The sequence below is a fragment of the Triturus cristatus genome, chromosome 2_1 (assembly GCF_964204655.1).
Source record: "Triturus cristatus chromosome 2_1, aTriCri1.1, whole genome shotgun sequence".
Taxonomy (NCBI): Eukaryota; Metazoa; Chordata; class Amphibia; order Caudata; family Salamandridae; genus Triturus; species Triturus cristatus.
The window spans coordinates 208676007-208695984 of NC_140581.1; the positions used below are offsets into that span (position 1 = coordinate 208676007).

A 19978-nucleotide genomic window follows, 5' to 3' on the forward strand; every position below is an offset into this window, starting at 1 on the left:
ATCTAACATTGAACCATTTTGATACAGTCGTCTTCAACAGTTATCTGTACAGCATTACTTACATAACTGGTGTCTCTCAGTGTCTCAAGGTATCACATAAAAGGCATAGAAGTCCTGCAAGAGTGTTTCAAAAAGTTCCTTGCAGTGGTGCACAAAGTTCAAAGAAGTGTAGGTATTATTCTACATCTGAGGTATGGCTCTGCTAGGCGTGTGTTCCCCTTGCAGATTTACGTCGGAGAGCTTGCGGGTGTTTTAGTTGCTGGAATTTAAGAACTTCCTTAGGGACGTTGCAGATTATACTCTTCCCGTCATCTGTAATTTTTAAACGAGCTGGGTATATCATTGCATAAGAAATATTGTTCTCTCGCAATTTCTTTTTCATATCTAGGAATTTCTTTCGTGCCTCTTGCACTTGCGATGTGAAATCTGGGTAGATGGATATAGTCATTCCTTCATGGTTTAATGTTCCCAGCTCTCTGGCTTTGTGAAGCGCCGCATCCCTATCTCTATAGTTCAGTATTTTGGCTATTATGGGACGAGGTCTTGCCCCAGGTGCGGGAGCCCGTGCGAGCGATCTGTGCGCCCTTTCAACAATGAACATGTCGGAAAATGTTTCTCTGCCCAGGAGAGTGATAAGTAATGTCTCAATGTATCGTTCCATGTTGCCCGCCCGCGTCGATTCCGCCACCCCCATCAGACTTAGGTTACAACGACGTGACCGGGCCTCTAAATCTTCAGTTTTAGCCAATAGGGTCTGCAGGGCTTTATCAGCTTTTGTTTGTTTCAATTCGAGTTGACGTTGAGTGTCCTCTGCGTCCGATATTCGACGTTCTGCCATGTCGATACGCTCTATGTTTGTCCAATCTCTCTGACATTCGATCGACACGGTATGTTAAAGAGTCTATCTTGCCATTGATGTTGGACAGCGTCGATTGTATTGTTGCAAACATGGAGTGGAAATCCACTGTTGCATCAGATCCTGGCGCAGTTCTGTTAACTTGGCTATGCCCAGGGGCCTCGGTGCCAGTCTCCACCGTCTTTCGTTGCTGCTCAAAGTGCAGTTTAGGTTGATTTTTATCCGGTTTCCCCATCTTGCTTATGTTTTATGGGTATCTCGGTAAATACCGAAAGTGCTCCGCGAGTGCTAGCCTTGAGAGGGTGTGGTTGGTTACTTTCTAAGGATGTAGTTATTCTAATCAGGAGTTTCCTCAGAGTGACCCAGTGTACCACGCGTGGTTATGACTGTCCTACTAGTGCTCCGAGGACATCTGGTTGTGAAGCGTGTACCTTGAAGTATAAGCTCGCCTATGCAGATAGAGCGATGTGCTCCCAGGCACCACACTGAGTAAGCACAGGGCGCAACAGTCCACCTCCGAGTTAGGCTTTTAATCTGGGTGGCAGGGTTTGGCAGAGTGTTGCTTCAGCGAAAGGCTTGCACTCGGGCCCGAAAGTAGTGCAGGTCCGTTTCAAGCCTGCATGCATTAATAAAGAATCGGCACCTAGGGCTCGTGGCTGCCCATCACTCAAGGCTAACTCTATAGACTGGATTTCTCATGAGGCTGTAAGCTGCAATGGTAGGTATAAGATTGAGGGTTATAAACGTGGCAGCTGATTGCCTTCCGCTCTCATCCGGGCAGTAACGACATACTCTGCAAAGGACCACAGCACACGCACGGCGCTCCTTATGCTCTTGGTAGAGGTGCTAAAGTACAGAGTTGTCTATGAGTTTCCTGCGCCTGTGGTATCATGCATCAGTGGCCATCACGTGTCCCCTGCCGCCTTCCCCCACCCCAATTCTGTACCTTAGGGGGCTTGAGGGTACACTCGGGTATCGGGTGCAGTCGTCACTACTTCAGGCACCCCCACCTTCTGGATGCGTGCTGCCACAGTGACGGTAGAGGTCAGTGCTTCCAACGCGGCCGCGGCTCCATTTCGCCCACCACTGCCACATCTGGCGATAATCACAGCCCCCATGCTTGTTGCTTGCTGTTGATAGCTGCTGTCGGCTGAGCAGTATGTGGGGAGGAGGCCGGAAACACCCGATAGCCTGCAGCGCACGTCACTCACTGGGTTCCACGGTGCTGTCCCCTCCGTCAGGCCTACATCTCATAGGTCGCACCCGGGGCTTGCGTGCACTCCACGCCAGGGCATGCAAGTGCACGAGCTCCAGTCCGCTTCCAGGTCAGACAGACTGTGCCGTTTTGCTGTATTCCGGGCCAGTTCACACCGCAGAAAAACACCCAATTCTGTAGCGGATGTCTTCCGCCGTGCAGTCGCTTAGTTCTTATGCCCAATTTGCAGGTTATTAACACAGGATACGTGAAGGATTTTAGCTCGATCGGGAGAGCTCGCCTACGGCACGGCCATTTCCTAGTGTGGCTAGCTCCGCCCCCTCCACCACCGTCAACATTGTTATTTCCGATTCTGACATTGTGCTGGATGGGTGTCGTCGGACTCCAGCGCCGATGGGGCCTATGCTTTCCAGAGTGGAGCCACTGCCCTATTAGTTTGAAAGGCCTGGAGAGGGAGACGAAGGAGAGGGGTATACCAGCTCCCTGATGGGGAACGGGGCAACTGATACAAGTTCATTTAAAATATACATTAGCCAGGTAATGGGCAGTAGCCCAAGCCCCAGCACTGTATAAAAATCATGTAGGATGGGATGAGGACTCACCTCACCATAAAATCCCGTTAAAAAATCAACCGACTGCACAAAGGCAGTATCCAGTTAAGCAAGAAGCTAAAAAACAGGTCAGGGAGATTTTAGATCAACTTGAATATCAGGGGGTGATTGAAACATGCACCTCATCAATGAACAATCCTTTGTTTCCTGTCTCCAAACCAGACGATACATAATTTCTAAATTGGATTACAGACACTTAAACTCTTGTTGCAAAACATTTGCAGTGCAAAATGCACATGGTACAGCATTAATGAATAACATTGTGCGTAAAAAATATAAAACCACATTAGACATTTCAAATGGTTTCTTTTGTCAAAATATTGCACCAGAAAGCAGATATTTGACCCCTTTCTCAATAATGGGGGCTCAGCGTCAATTTTGTCGACTGCCCCAGGGATTCAAAAACAGCCCGGGGTTATTCTCAGCAAGGGTAACAGAGTTACTACAAACTTATGATGACGAGGCATTGTCGTATGTCTGATATATACCTGACAGACGATGACCAAGATAGGCACTTGAACAGGGTGAGCACCATAATATTGGTCTTCGCCTCAGAGGGTTACAAATTCAACTTTAAAAAGTCAAGAATTGCCCACCTCAATGTCCTGTTCCTAGGATATGAACTATCAAGTGAAGGCAAAAGCCTGGCAGACAACTTTTTAGAAAAGTGTGTGCTGCTCCAACCGCCGAAAACGCAGAAAAATTTACAGTCGATTCTAGGTTTCCTGAATTTTGGAAGAACTTACATTTTAAATTACGCAGAAAGGGTTAAACCTCTCTACGAATTAATCAAACCTGATTTTAAAATCACACATTGGACACAAAAACACACAGAAATTTTGCGTTCACTCCAAACAGACATGTTAGCAACGAAATACTTGCAAACACGCGTAAACGTACACAACTTAGTGATCCGAATAATTCCGGGTCAATGCGAATTCATCTACCTAACTTTTAACGAAGGTGAAAAAGTACCAATTGCATACAAATCCCACTTGTATACACAAGCAGAAATTAAATTCAATGCAGTTCAAACCGCTGTAGCAAAAGAAAGAGCCCTAGCACAGGGGAAACGCATTATGGTTGTGACTCCTGTACCAGCCCTAAAGGCAGTTACAAAGGCTAGCATTCCAAATGCAAAAGCTTTACATCCGAGATGGATACAATGGGTTAATTCTCTTGCTGCAACTGATGTTGAATACGTTTTTGATCCATATTTAAAAACGCAAGCATTCCTGCAATATGAACACGAATGTCCTCTGCCTACTGAAATTCTCCCTCTTGACCAGTATGAATTTATAATTTATACTGATGGATCTGCACAGCCCACTACGGCGAGTAAACAAGCATACAGTGCAGCGTGTGCTATCGTTAAAGGTCGCATGCGAGATGGCAAATTCAGACCGATGGTCACAAAAACCCAATCTCTAGGAGATTGTACAGTTCAGTGAGCTGAACTACAAGCATTTAAGATGGCACTTGAAAATACAGATCGCGATTTACCCACACTGATAGTGTGCGATTCTTTTTACTGTGTTCAATCTTACAATGAATATTTACAGAATTGGATTCAAAATGGTTTCAAAGATGCAAAAGGTGGCACAATTAAGCACAAATTGCTTTGGGAACAAGTAGTTCAGTTGTGAAACGGACTAAAGAACACTCACGTGATACACAGGCTGAGTCACCAACGTGATGGCGTTCATGTTGAAGGGAATTCATTGGCTGATGAAGTCGCGAAAGGGGCTCTGCAAACAGCTTCCGTAGCTGCAATCACTCCATTATTATACAGCATTAGACTATCTACATGCAGGCGTCCTCTTGGACAAATGCAGTCCCAGAAACACTAAGTCTAGGTTCCTAAGGATGTGGCCCCAGCTCTCGGCTGACGCTCGAACTGTTATAAAACCTTTGCAAGTCTTTATCGACACAATAGGCACACTACATTCTGACCAGGGTCCTGCGTTTAGCTCTAGGGCTTACAAAGAAGCCATGGCCAGTCTGGGCGTAGCATTGCGGTATTCTTCTCCATTCCATCCTGAGGGAAATTCTGTTGTGGAAAGAAAAAAACATGACATAAAGCAGTCTATAAGAGCTAGGGTATTAGGTTCGGGTGAAGGGTGGGTCAAACATTTATATGGGGTCCAGCGCGCAATAAACAACTTGCCAAGAAGTTCTCTAGGGGGTGTCACTCAATATGAGGTCCTGTTTGGGACTAGAATGTTGGTTCCGGACTTGGATAAGAAAGGCACAGTGGTGGAAAACAAACAATTAGATATCAAAGATTGTTTGGCTGTTTTACAGGACTTAAATGAACTTAGAACGCAACAAAGCAATGTGGTCCTGAAGCCAACCACCACTGAGAAGAATCCGGCCGTCCCAGCAAGGCCTGTCTGGATCCCATAGCTTGGGGATCTAGTCAGAGAAAAGGTCACGGACAAGAAGGAATTTGGGCCTTCTTACAGACAACCAGCACCTGTCCTAGCAATCCACGGATCAAGAACAGTACTTTTGTCGCCCCTTGCTGGTAAAAAGGAGAAAAGATTTGTGTCCATCGACCTGATCAAACCACACTATGTGGCCGATACGGAACAGTAGGGCAAGTGGACTCCGCCAATGTAGCAGACGCACTCCTCTAGCTACAATCCAAGAGGTTCAAACTGAGAGACTCATCACCTTTGAAGATTCGACAGTAAGAAATAGAGAACTAAGCAACAATGCTATGGACCTTGTACCTCTTGAGACCCAAATAACAGTTCGTCCAGATACACCTGTTTACAATGAAGTAACAAGTGATCAACTGGTTCCATCAATTTCATCAAATACGGATGCAATTCCAACCATTGACAGAACTGTTTCTGGCTATTTCATGAACTTTGATACGTTTTCTGAGGATCCCAGTGAGTCTGAAACGATGCCAGTACAAAGAACTTTCAAAGAACAAGCAACAGACTTTTTTCATCTAGTGGAAAAAACTTATCTGGTTTCACCATGGATTGAAGTATGGATTGTTTGGGAATGTTCTTCTTTCTACTTTGGTTAGCTTTGGTAATAACTCTGGGTATGCTGATTAATGGAAGATATATTCAAATGGACACAGCAAGTAAAAGAGTGAACTTAATTCTCCAGCCACACAAATCATCCCATCGTGAAGCAAGAGACTTGTCAGCAGTGAACATCACAGCGATTCCTATACCTGATGGTATAGTTTGGGACAAAACCGAATATGACATTTTGGGCCCGTCGGAGCTTTTGAAGATTCCACATTTATTTAAAATTTAATTAAGTGACTTTATTACCTCCAGTACCTTTTCTGATGATTGGGACTTCGAGACTGTTAATAAAATGATATTTGATCTAGAGATGTCAACTGCATTCACTGATAATGAATATTTACAAGGTTCATCAGACTATGAACAACTGTATTGTTATAACCACTATGGTCATCATTTCTTGCATAAATCTGCAACACCTAGAAATGTATTTATGAATAACCAATGGGAACATTGTCCTATGCCACCAAAGGGTAGCTCGAAAACGTTTGCAATGAATTTTCCAGATTTTTCAGGGTTTAATATCTCGAATGCAGAGACATTTTACTTTAGAATGTCAATAAGATAGGAACAAAAACTATGTTAACGAATACCAAACAGATTTATTCTACAGCCTTTATTGCCCAACTGTCTAGACAGGGTTACGACTTTTGGAAAGACAACATTGAGACAAAAACTGTCTGGGGTATTAAAGATTGGCAAGTACAGGGAATAGAAGCTTTGTTTAGAGCCTGTATCATCTCTGAGCAAATTATGTTTTTATACGACACTGTCCAACAAACATCAAGCCTTGGAATAGCCAAGATAAAAGACATGAACACTCCGTCTATACCTACACCTAAAAGTGAAAGCACTACACAGGGGGAGGTCGACGTACATACTGTTTTGAAAAATAACAGATCAGATCCAGAATGAAAAAAATGGTTTGTCTGGCCCTTAGACATAAACACCTGTCAAGATAGATTCCTGAACAAAACACAAGTTTTACCTTTTATAGGCCAGACCCACGTTATGTCCAAAGACAGCATCCAGGGGTAGTAATAACTTACAGTGTAGGGAAACTTTGCCTTGATTGGCTACAGAAAGCTACACTAGAGGATGTAAAACAACACTTACATTTACTTCAAGAAGGCGCAGACCTTAGGGAATTCTTGCTAGGACCAAGAAAACCGCGTCTAAAACGTTTCATATATGCCGGTATCTACGCTGCTTATAATGAAGCATGGAAGGTCACCCAAGCAGAGACTGCAGAACAAATACGAGAAATTGATCGTATTAATTTAGAGAAAGCTCTCTCTGTAGTAGACAATGGGTTAACAACTCTGTCATCCAGGATATATTCTTTGGTCATGTTGCAACATGGTCAGTCACAGCTACGTTCTATCATGCTATTAGGCTGGACGCTTCAAAACCTGCGTTCTGGCTATGTACCTTGGCGTTTAATCAATACTACGTCACTGTTTGCAGAATTCAATCTCACCGATAGACAGATCAAACTGGAACAAAGGGGAACAGACTATACGGTGCTGAGCATTGAAAAACTGGAGAAATTACCATTCACAGTGGCAGAAAAAACAGCTACTGAGTGGATCATACATGGTAAGATTACTCTGCCTGTTACGACTTTCCATTTTCAGTATTGCCAAAAAATATACCTGCAGGCAAATGTGAACGGTTGGGTAAAGAATACATCAAGACATCCTGGGATTTACCTTACACACATAGATGTTGGAGTGGGGGACGTGAAGTGTTTCTTAGTGGGGAAAACTATGAACACACACTAAGCTGTTCTCTCCTTTGTCAGGGTATTAACTTACACGGGGCCTGTGACGGTTCCACTACAAACTTATCCTACCTCCGGCACGGTTCACCGGCAGCAGTGATTAATCCAATCTTTGGTCAACTTTCAAATGGGAGTTACATTATGTTGAATGAACACAGCTGCTGTGCCATGCTGCTAGGTATCCCATATCTAGTAACGGTTACATCCAGGTTCACTTGCTGTATGCAAGTCTTGTTTCCCCAAATAGACATAGTCAGGGAGTCGCCTTTATGGCCTTCACTGAATATCTCTTCTATACGAGTTGATACTCTAAGCAGAATGAAAGCCATTCTTTTACAAAAAACTGTGCCTTTGACCTCTGCCAAATAAACCTATGATCTCGAAGTCGTAAGGACTTTTGCGGAGATGCATACCCTTTTGTATACAAACTGCCCTGTGCATTTCTCAGAAATGTTCGGTCGTATCTTAAACATGTCTGATACGAGCGGTATTGTACATTTATTTAAGAACGTGTGTGCAGGACTGTTAGCACCTTTTCAAGCAGTCCTAGGAATTTTTCCAAACTTCGTGCACTCTGTGTTTGGCGGACTGCCGCTCCTTTTAGCACTTGTTGCAGGGATACTATTTTTGCTCCTACTGCTACGATATGGCAAGCCAAATCACCAGCGACACCCAGTTCACCATAGAGAGAGCTCTATTGGAAATGAAGTGTCGTGAGTGCATCGTCCAAATTCTGGGTTTACCTCGTCTACGTGAATTAAACACCACTTGGGTTTTGTCATTCAGACCAATCTGGCAAGATTGCATCTTACCTGTTCTACGCTGCCTGCTATACGGTGAAGAATGCATGCTGGACATTTGTCTGACACTCCCATCAGTCATGCCTACGGATATCGATACTCTGCTGGACCCGATAACGGCCCATGCTATGTGTTGTCCCCAGCGGCTACCAATCCTGATGGCGGCATTCATTGAGATCTCACAGACGCAACATGCTACTGCTGAGGTATGAGAGGAAACACCAGGCGCGCAGGTAACATCCAATCCGGACATTTCTGATGCCTCCCATGCTGAAGGCAATAGTTCGCATCTATGTGCTGTTGATTTTCTACACGAGGTATTCCAACTCTCACCCAAAATGGTAGACGACTTGTTGGCTACAGGATTAGAACATTTTATGTTTTTTCCATCCCCACATACTGACTTTTGACTCAAGCACACAGTGTTCCGGAGAGACTCTGAATTTGACCTTCATTCTTTTTCAAACGTAATACTGACTTTGGAACTTTTTCTATGATTATATATATTTATTTTTTTCTTCCCCGTCTCAAAATTGTATTTTTCATTTTTTGGCACAGTAATCTGCTTATAGTAGAACTATTCATAGAGAACAGAATTCTTTGATAACACTTCCAGGGAAAGTATGCCACCTTGTCATGAATAACAATTTGACTTGTGTAACCTGATATGAAATGGTTTCGGACCCTTTTTCTTTTGTATTTACGAGCCATTTCATCACATGTATATATTTTGGTTCATTCATTTAGCATTCCAGTGTGATCCTATGCTTAGAATGGAAACATTGCCTTTAATATGTACAACACTTTATGCATAGCACTGGTTTTGTAATGTATTTTTAGAACATGTGTTTTAAATGTATTTTTAGCTTATTTTAGCAAACCCATGCGATACTCTGTTTTAAGATATGTTTAGAACGTTTAGGATTTAGTAACGTCGTTCATACGAAACTGGAGTGGGTGTTGTGTGCAGATTTAGATTCCGTATATAGGTTTCCCTTATATAGGTACAATTCACATTGCCCTTATTTGGACATAGAAATCCGGCCCTTATTTAGATATTGTCCGTACAAACCAAATACAGGTATGGCTACCTACATCCGTCCATCCACGTCACAACAAATTCTTGGAAAACCAGACCCTCAAGCCTTTAGGAATTTCCCCCAGCTTGAATATTGATTTCTCCAAGAACTCATTAAATATGCATGAACATCTATTCCTTAGGGGTTCATTCATGACGTTCCTCTGCCCGACTTTTACGTCAATACTGGTATTCCTAGACACCTTCAAGGTATAAATATACCAGCACTTGCCCTGACAAATTGCGGTTCCCGGAGGATTCGATCCAACCCAGACTACACGGTTCGCCATGGCAAGTTCGGAAGGAGATCGAGTTCCAGCCTGATGCACTGACCTGACGCTGCCATCCTCCTCGCAGAGAATCCAGCTCCAGTGCTCTCTGACTTCCCTTGAAGTTAGACTATCGAGTCTAGGAAAGAGATTCCGACCTCTCTCATTCTAAGGTATGGAGCGGACTAGAACTTAGAGAAACTTTTGGCAACTCTTGGCTAAACTAAAATATAGCTAGCTATACTTTAGAAATAGCACCTACTTCAAACCTCGTACTGCACTTAGGTTAGGTACACTGGGGTGATACAATTTAGAAGCATCAGATGAGTATCACATTTTAGCTTATGTTATTTATGTATGTATTTTGATTAATATATGTCATAGCTACAAACCATGCTATTGCAGTATTATTTTATCTTACTGCTAACCTTGTACATATTGTACTTTGTAGTCTGTCTTACGATTGTAGCAATTCATATCTCTTGCATGAGAAATAAGACTGTTCAATAAACCCTTTTATTGAAACGCCCGTCTTTCTATTTCTGTGCAACTCTGTAGAAACGAAGCATGCATGATTGACTGAGTGAAACTGTTATCTATGGTTTCCACGATTCTGAGACTGTACTGATTCTAAAAGGAAACAAAGTTGTCATGTTTATGCGGTTGTCAGAGACTAATCTCTGCTTGTATATTCGATTAGTTTCTAGGGACCTCTGAGTTAGCTGGCACACACAAGTAATTAAGTTTAATAAACTCAATAGAGACATACTGACCTTAGTCCTATGTCAAATCTATAGTGTATGTTATTCCAATGTGCAGAGCCTATCAGGGATATAGGAACTACACTACAAACCACACTCATTCCTTTCCAGCCATTAATGCCAACAGGCTTTCCAGCTTTTGGGGCTGAAATGCGGATCCCATAGGCAATTTGGGACAGGGTCATCAACCCCCTATGGCAGCTGCTACTTCCAAGTGTCTTTAGTTCACCTTCTGACCATCATGGGTACGCGGTAGGAGGCAGAATACACATCACATGCCCCACTGGTAGTCAGTGATATCAGACCGCTGGGTCCTGCAGATTGTCTACAGTTGCTGCTCCCTCCCCTTCGTGACTACCCTACCCCCTACATGCCACCCATCTATGATCGACTGCCGGAGGACCATTCCTCCGTGCCCTGTCGGGAAGTGCAGGCTCTCTTGGCCAACGGAGCAATAGATGGGGTGCCTGCATGAGAAGTAGGTCATGGCTGTTATTCTTGTTACTTTCTAGTGCTAAAGAAGGACGGAAGACTTCAGCCTATCCTAGACTTGCACCATCTCAATCTTTTCGTGAAAAAAGAAAAGTTTAAAATGCTCATTTTTCGCCAAAGTCTTGTCTCCCCTGAGCCCGGGATACTGGATGGTAGCTTTGGACTTGCAGGACGCATATTTTCACATCCACGTCCTGTGTGCCTATAGGCGTTACCAGTGGTTCATGGCCGGCTAAGAACACCTAAAGTTTGCCATGCTACCTTTAGACCTTAATAGCGTACCTCAGGTGTTCACTTGGCATTAAAAGCCTTTCTTCCGTTAATCAGGGGAAGGCTGGTGCAGGGGTTCACGGACAACACCACAGTCATTTGCTACACCACGGCCATGTACAACAGACTGGCTGGGGCGGAGTTGTGGACCATCTGTCAAGAGGCCCTGCATTTGTGGACATAGCTGGAACGTCGGGGCATTTCCCTGGTGGTTCAACACCTAGCAGACTCTCCGAATGCCAGGGTGATCAAACTTAGCCGAAAATGCCTAGCGTATCACAAATGGCGTCTCAGTCCGAGAGGTGGTGCAAGGTCTATTTCAGCAGTAAGGAGAGCCTTGGTTAGATCTATTCGCTATTGCTGAGAATGCGCCATGTCAGCAGTTTTGCGTGCTGGAGTTTCCGGGTGACTCTCCCTCAGAAATGCTTTTAGTTTTGAGTGGAGCTCCGGCCTCCTGCATACCTTTCTGCCAATACTACTCCTGCCCACAGTGCTCAAGAAGATTGGGAACAACCGGGCCCTAATTATTCTTGTGGCTCCAGGTTGGGCAAGGAGGGTTTGGTATTCTGAGGTGTTGAGCATGACCATTGGCCCTACATTCAGGCTGCCTCTTTGAGAGGATCTTATTTCGCAGCAACAAGGGAGGGTCCTGAACCTGCGCTTTCTCCACCTTCATGCTTGGAGACTGAGCGAGGACAGTTGACAGCTTTTGACCTTCCTCTCAAATTCTGTGATGTTATTCTGGCAGCAGGGTTCCGTCCAACAAGTCAGTATATGCCTGACCTTGGGAAAAGTTTGTTCCATGGTATGCTTTCCACAACGGTGACTCCTTTCGGCAACTTTATCCACTGTTCTTTTGTTTGCTTTATCTTTTGCCCAGCATTGCTTTGCTCTGGACGCAGTTAAAGGTTATATTTCTGCCATTTTGCCAGTTTTGCAGTTGGCGGACCAACCTTGTCTCTTTAAGTCATCTGTTGTGACTAGGTTCCTTAAAGGCCTGCAGCTTACGTTCCCCCCCATTCCAATCATCATACCTCAGTGAGAGATCAACCAAGTCCTCACCTTTCTGATGTGTGCACAATTGCCCTCTTTGGCTATTGACCATCAAAACTGCCTTTTTAATAGCAGTAACATCGGCCAGGAGAGTTAGCGAATTGCGGGCACTCAGTGCACCCTCTTTATACCACCACCTACCCGGAAAAACTGATTCTCCTGACGCATTCCTCCTTTCCGCAGGTTGTAACGCCCTTCAATGTAGGCCTGAGCTTATCCCTGCCTACCTTATTTGCTTCGCCTCATTCCTCCAAAGAGGAGAAGAGAATCCACCATATGGACCCAAAAAGAGTGTTGTTTTACCTTTACCAAGCCAAAGAGTTCCTGGTGGATAGTCAACTCTTCATAGGCTGCTGTTCAACCCGGGGTTGCATGTAAAGGTTGTTAGGGCCACCTGTGGCCCACAAGCCGCACTTTGAGTATCACTGCTCTATCAGATAAATAAGTGACTTACCTTCAGTAACACCATATCTGGTAGAGATTCTTATCTAGCCACAGATTCCTTAGCAGCCCTCTCATCCTCCTTGCTCTACGAATCCATTACAGGTCAAGGGACACCGTTCTCAGAACCTTAGCTTGTCACAAGTGGTCCGTTCTCATTATGACTCTGCTCTCCTGGCGTAGAAAATTGATGAAGTAACTGACTTCAGCATCCCATGGTGGCGCCTTTGTAGGTACCACTTATTTCACTTCCAGCGTGGACGACGACGAGCATGCAGGGGCACGGCTCGAAAATCTTCTGGGTCCAGTCTGTTGCCTGTGGAATATTCTAAGTTAAGGAATCTGCGTCTAGATAGTATCTACCAGATAAGGCGTTGCCAAAGATAAGTAACTTGTTCATCTGACATCTGGGCAGGATCCTCTACCTCCCCTGTTAGATGGCAGCCACTCCTAGTAGGAGAGGAACTGTCTCCTAGTCTGGTTATCTGGTTTAGAGTGACCACAGAGGAGAGGGATTCATTTCCCTGGCCAAACCTCTGGGGTGTCCACAGAAGCTCTACTCGGGGGAAGAAGGGTTCTGCCATCTTGGTTTTAGACAGAGAGGGGAACAGTGGTATTGTTTGCAGTTGGGCACACAGGTAAGACTACAAGAGTACTCCTTGAAACATTTACACTGTTTCACAGTTTGTGAAGTGAAGAATCTTTATTCAAATCAATTTCCAAGCTCTCCTCAGGAGTCACTGAGCTCCAGCACAACATTCTAAACTATCAATACATTGTGGAATATTCAAGGGAAGCAGTGTCAGAGAGGGCTGAACCATTAGGAAACCTTTTTACATGCAGTGTTGCATTTATTAAAGAATAAGACATTAGTGAGATTAGCTTGCAAGGAACTAGAAGAAAGGAGGAGGGAGAGAAACAAAGCCCATAAGGAGAGAAATAGGGAGCATGAGGAGTGGGAAAGGGAATGGTAGGAAAAGGTGGCAGTATTGGAGAGAGAGACATGATAGCTTTAGACAAAGAGAAGATTAGGATAGTTCTGGTAGCAGCTACATATGGAAAAGTGATTCCACTTTCAACTCTTCAGGAGTTCCTTCCAAAGATATTTTGGAATGGTTTGTGAGTTTTGAGATTGCTTGAAGACCTCAGGCTTTCACTGATATGGTAAGAGCTACTTTAATGAATGAACAACTTGCCCATGGAACATACGGTTGTCATTGGAATCATCATGTGGCTAAACAAATACATTATAACCGAATGAAAATGGAAGCTCTAATTAGAGGGAATGGACAAAGGCCAGAACAGTACCTAGAAAGGTTTCAGGAGATCAGATGATTTTCCATTTGAGACCTGGATTCCTGGTGCTTTATGTGATTGAAAGGAGTGGATTAGAAGGATGGAGGCCAACAATTTTCATTTCTTTAACTTATTAATGGCGAAAGAGACACTACCCCACTGATTGACAAGTGCTTAGTTAACAGGGTTGTTAGACCTGTCATCCTTTGGGTGGTTTTCCCCCCAAACTTTTTGCCTGCTTACCTCCTGTTTTTGCTCATTCTTTTTGTTGGCCTTAGGACTCTGAGGACGTTACTATTGCTGACCAGTGCTAAAGTGTATGTGCTTCTCCCCAAACCATGGAAACATTGATAAATACATAATTGGCATATTTGGTTTACCTGTAAGTCCGTTGTAAAGTGGTATACCATATACCCAGGGCCTGTAGCCTAAATGCTACTAGTGGGCCTACAGCACTGATTGTGCCACCCAAACAAGTAGCCTTTCAAATCTGTCTCAGGCCAGCCATTGCAGAACGTGTTTTTGCAATTTACTGCCACTTCAACTTGACATTTAAAACTACTTGCAAAGCCATAAAATCTCTTTTTATTGCACATAAGTCTCGCTAAGGCAGGGCCTAGGTAGCCCCTAGGGCAGGTTGCTGTGTAACCAAAAGGGAGGACATGTACTGTTGAGTTTTGCATTTTCTGGTTGTGTTTTTTACTACTGCAAGGCCTACTCCTCTCATAGGTTAATATTGGGAATTCCTTAATACACTTTTATGCTATAACCCCTGGTTAGAACGGAGTGCCTGCTTCATGTTTCATATCTTGGGAATGGTACTCATAAATCCTCTTTACTGGTAAAGTTGGACAGAGCATTACTATTTTAGAAATGCCACTTTTAGAAAGTGGTAAGCCACAAGAGGGGCAGCCCTACTAAACCAGGGGCAGTTAAACCACATAAAGCTACAACGGTTCCGAAAGTATTTGTATCACAAATATTACACTACAAATAAACCAATGCGGCTCGTGTCCAATTTGCATGTCTAGTAATATTTTGATTTATCCCGGTCTTTTTGCTTCAGTTGCCCAGTGACAGATTGATGGAGAGTAACGTTCTTGGTTTGCACATGTGTGGTAAACGGATTATTATTCTGAAGAGCATTCATGCTCGTTCACAGTCTTGTTTTTCTTTTTTTTTATTAACTCTGCCACTGTTATTGAAACGTTTTGCACTTTGCTACTATGAGGAAATGAGTACAATTGCAAAAATTGCCTCCTGGTGGTTCTTTAAGTGGGAAGACTTTCTTCTCCCTTTATGCGGATCAGTGCAGCTTAAAGACGGAGACTCAGTCTCGACCTTGCGCTGATGCTGTTTCACGGTATAAGTTGTGGAAAAGCTTCCCTTGGTCATCACCAGCTGGATTTCTGTAGTCATTGGATGTACATATTGTAACTGTCCCCCTATTTGATCTAGGTGACTTGACTTCTGTTTATAGGAATGATTCCCTTGAGACGCTTAATGTATTTTGTTCAGTGGTCAACAAAGTGAGTACCTAGCATTTGGTTATATACCGCTTTATTTACTATTTTCTAATTCTTATATGGCGCCTCTCATTGTAATTTTTATTTATGTTTTCAGTTTTTTGTTTATGCTTGCTCCAAAATCTTTCTGCCCTGATGATGACCCAATAAATTGTAAGGGTTGAAACGCCAGCGACGCCTCATTGGCAAATTGGGAGCAAACATTGGTTGTGATCGGTTCCATTGATATGTGGACCAGTTAATTGAACTTAAGACCTTTTGTCACTGTGTATTGTCTGTATGTGTGTGTTCTAGTGTAATATGGCGAGCACAGATTGTTTGTTTGTGTGGTTGTATAATGTACTGTGGTATTATTCCTGTGACAAATATTTAATAATCTCAATTACTTCAGAGGGTCCCTGTACTATAACATTCATGGGGTAAAGTCGCAGGGAAAGTACAATTCACAACACACAAGAAAACCCCCTTTAAGCAGAAACTAACACACAAAAACGCAAGCAAGCCATTTGAATCAGATCGGGTAAGATACTTATCTTCCCCTTTTCAGCTTCTGGGAACGATATATATTTTTCCTTATCTAAATTGGAACGATATTTTTCCCTATCCAAGATGGCGGGCGTCACATTTTTGTATTAAGTAGAGAGTTTCTTTACTTTTACAGCTACTCGAAGTAGATCGGGTTAGATATTTTCCTGTCCCCTTTTGGTTTCTTTGGACGCTATTTTGCTTTATCTAATATGGCGGCCGCGTTTTTACTCTTTCAGCCACTTGAAGCAGATTTGGTTAGATATCTATCTATCCCCTTTTGAGTATCTTGGATCGTTATTCCTCCCTATCTAAGATGGCGGGCACGTCGTCCTAATGGCGAGGAATCGGAATGGAGTTTCCATGTCCGTACTCTACTCAGGTGAGGTTTTTTTCCCCCCACGTTTTTTTAAATAAAGCTAGCACTATAAAATTGGTTACTGATTCAGGCTCTTGCAAATTCAGAGGCGGCCGGGTCTTCTGGAGAATTGGATAGACACGAGGGAATCTTTTCCCCGACTTAGTAAGTGTTCCAACTAACGTGTTTCGATTTCCTCGTGTATTACGCGCACTGCGATTTGGCCACTGGTTGAGTTCTTCACTTTTTATTGCTAGCGTGTCTCGACTCTTCCTTGTACCATGCCTAGTGCTATCTGAACATATCTGATTATTTGACTTTGAACTTACTTCGTGTACCCATTATTAGTTGTATTTACCACGGGACCTTGGAAATATTGTGTTTTCCTCCCTCTGGTTTTTTATCCTTTACATGCCTTATTTGAAGTTTATTTTGTAACTGGGGAACACGTGCCCTTGATACTTATCACTGCTGCTAGTTGCATATTTTTAAGTTGGACCTTGGATATATCGTGCCTCCCTTCCCCTTGGTTCTTTATTCTTTACATGCTATATTCTATAACTGGGGAACACATGCCCGTCTGCTAGATCGAAATTTATTACGGCTGTTAGATGCATAGTGTTAAGTTAAATCTTATTAGGTGATCCTTAAACGCTGGACCCTCATTTAGATTCTTGATGTATCTTTTTCTCTACAGAATCTGTCGAAATGAGATTGGTGATCTACCGTGATAATAAAACGGGGACCACTTGTTTTTAAAGGACATCCACATGGGCGAAATAAACCACTCGAATGAAAAGTAGATAACTTTAAGTAAGTTCTATATACTTGGTTTACATTTCAGAAGGCCTATTGTGCGTAAGGAACCGTTCTGTTTTGAACGATTGTCAGTATGAATTAGTGTCCACTGGATGGCATTAGATATTTTTTCTTTTTTTCTTTTTCTTCATTTTGAGTTTTTTATACTATATTTTAATTTTCCATTTTTTGATTAATTCTTCTTTTTGATCCTTAGAGGCTTCAGTATAGGTGAACACACTTTTATATATACATTATTGGAATGTTGTAGAGGTTTAGGTAGTCCCTATAATCAGTTAAGACATAATCTTGGAATATCAAGATAATCTATGATATTCTCTCTTCCAGTTATCTAAAACTACTGTTGAACTAGTCCGGTGAATCTGATCCTGGGCATATTAGATCCAGTGTCATCTCAGACTTGATATCCCCTATGAGACGTCAGTCGTGTGCGAATCCTATCCTGGGAAGACAGATATTGTGATTTAGCCTGATCCTATTTGATTACGTCCAACGTCAAGTCCTTGTGGCTTAACAAGTATGTATAATCTAAACATTTCTTTATGACCGATCTGTGGGTGCACGTGTTGGTGTCTTTTTTTCCTACTTTTTTCATACTGGGACTATGATGTCTTCATATAATGATCTTTCAGGTCATTATTATTTTATATATTGTTTATGATGCCCTATGTTTTTTCCACTCTCATCTCAAGCACCTATGAAGCAATTTTTTATGTATACAAGGTTTGATTAATTCAATTAAATATAATTTGATTATTACTATTCCCACAGATTAGATTGACGAAGCATTAAGGAAACCTAGGAAATTGAGCGACCTATTTGACCCAAACTAATGTCATTAATTAACACTGTGAGCTTTTGCCGTTTGAAATGCCATCAGCGCCCTGAGGAAGGAAAGTGTATGAGATTCCGAAACGCGCGTCGGCGCAATTGTTCTGGTGTATTTTTTGTATATTTTTTCTCTTTTGTTGTATATTATTGTCTTATATGTTTTTACTGATTTTTACACCTGTTTATGCACTGCACTAACTGTAATTGTCTGTAATGTGTTTTTGTAAATTGTTCATGCACCTTTAATATATGTACTGCTTCGTCTTTGCTTATAACTCTTCCCAGTTTTTCTTGAAGAGTTATATTGTTGTTATGCTTATGTTTCTGAACAAAAAAATCAAATGATTAACTCAAAAAGAAAGGTAAATATATATGGATATATTTTTATAATAAAAAACTAAAGAATGGTATAGAAGATTGTTTGCGTTTTTGTGGGTTAGTTTCTGCTTAAAGGGGTTTTTCTTGTGTGTTGTGAATTATAATCTCAATTACTCACAGAAAAGAATTTGTGGGCACTGGTTTATTTGCAGTGTAATATTTGTGATACTAATCTTATATAAACTTTTAGAATGTTGGTATTTCTCTGCTCGTACTGCTCTGTGTGCCTGCAGTCAATCTCCAATACATGTCTGAGGTGGATGACAGCTACACTTTGTGCATTCCTTCTAGACATCCCCAAACACAGGAAGGTTAGGTGTGCTGAGTACCCATCTACATTCATCTGCATTCTTATGGCTCTTCCTGAGCAGGAAAGGAGAGGGAGTTGACACACAAAGGTATAGGCAGTGTCCAGTTCCCACACAAAGGGCTGCTTGCCCCCTACTGATAGTCTGGAGCAAGGGCTTGGAACAATGGGACCGGTGTGCACTTCAAAGACCCTTCTCTGAAGTCACCCCCTCTTCAAATGCACAACTGGGTATCAGTACTGGGTTTCTACCAAGATAGTACATTACTGGACCTGTGAAGAAGTCTTACAGGAAAACAGACTGCTGTGCTGCTAGGACTGCCACTCTGATTGACTGCTTCTCTAGACTAAATGATTTGCTGCTTGTATGTGCTGCCTGTTGCCTGCTGTTTGCTGCCCTCTACACTGCCGAGGAAAAGGACTGGACCTATCTCACTTGAACCTAGAGTGACTTCAAGGGCTTGATGATTTTCCCCCTGTTCTGAAATTTCAGGGCCATCAAAGACTTCCTACAACCCTGCAACAGTACCTGTACTCTGCCATCTGTGAGTCCTCTTTGCCAGGTGGCAATCCAATCCTGGGCCCCTGGAAGTGCTTGTTTATGTGCTGATCCAGCAGAATCCGCACATTGACGAATTTGTGTCGAATGAAACTGACATTGTTCAATGAACTGTGCGGCTAGATGACGATGGACTGCATGGCTTGATGGTGGCGCATTGCCTTCATCCCCAAGCTAAGTGTGCAGTTCGGAATCAAAGCATCGCCTCCATCCATTTGATCGACAACCCTTCACCTCCAATGCTCCTCGCATCGAGTCCTTGACGTAGACGCTTCCTCCATCCAAGGTACTTTTTCCACTGGACCTGTGTGAGTCCTCGACGTAGACACTTCCCCCATCCTAGATACTTTTTCAGCGGGACCTGCGTGAGTTCTGTACCCAGCCTGCCCTCCATCATCATCGGCCTGAACTTTGGATTCACCCTGCTCTAGCTCTAGCAGATGTCCCTGATTGCTGCTTTATGAGCTTAAGCACTATATTTTAATTTAATCTTTAAAAGTTCATAACTCTGGTTCCACCTATTGGATTTTTGTCGTTTTGGTATTGTTTAAAATACAATCTATTTTTCTAACCATGTGTGGAGTATTTTTGTTGTGATTTCATTGTGTGTGTGTTTGTGTATGTGTTGCACAAATACTTTATACATTGCATTTTTAAATAAGCCTAACTGCTCTATGCCAAGTTTCCAGAGGGTGA

The 19978-nt window shown here is 42.8% G+C and overlaps 1 protein-coding gene across 1 annotated transcript in view; it reads left to right on the forward strand.

Annotated features, from left to right (window-relative positions):
- Window positions 1-18381, forward strand: part of C2_1H18orf54 (chromosome 2_1 C18orf54 homolog) — a 227928-nt gene extending 209547 nt beyond the window's left edge. Inside the window, exons 9-11 of the transcript XR_014969719.1 lie at window positions 17086-17201; window positions 17535-17724; window positions 17979-18381. The gene's annotated coding sequence lies outside the window, so the exon portion shown is untranslated. The remainder of the gene's footprint in view (window positions 1-17085; window positions 17202-17534; window positions 17725-17978) is intronic.
- Window positions 18382-19978: the final 1597 nt, after the last annotated feature.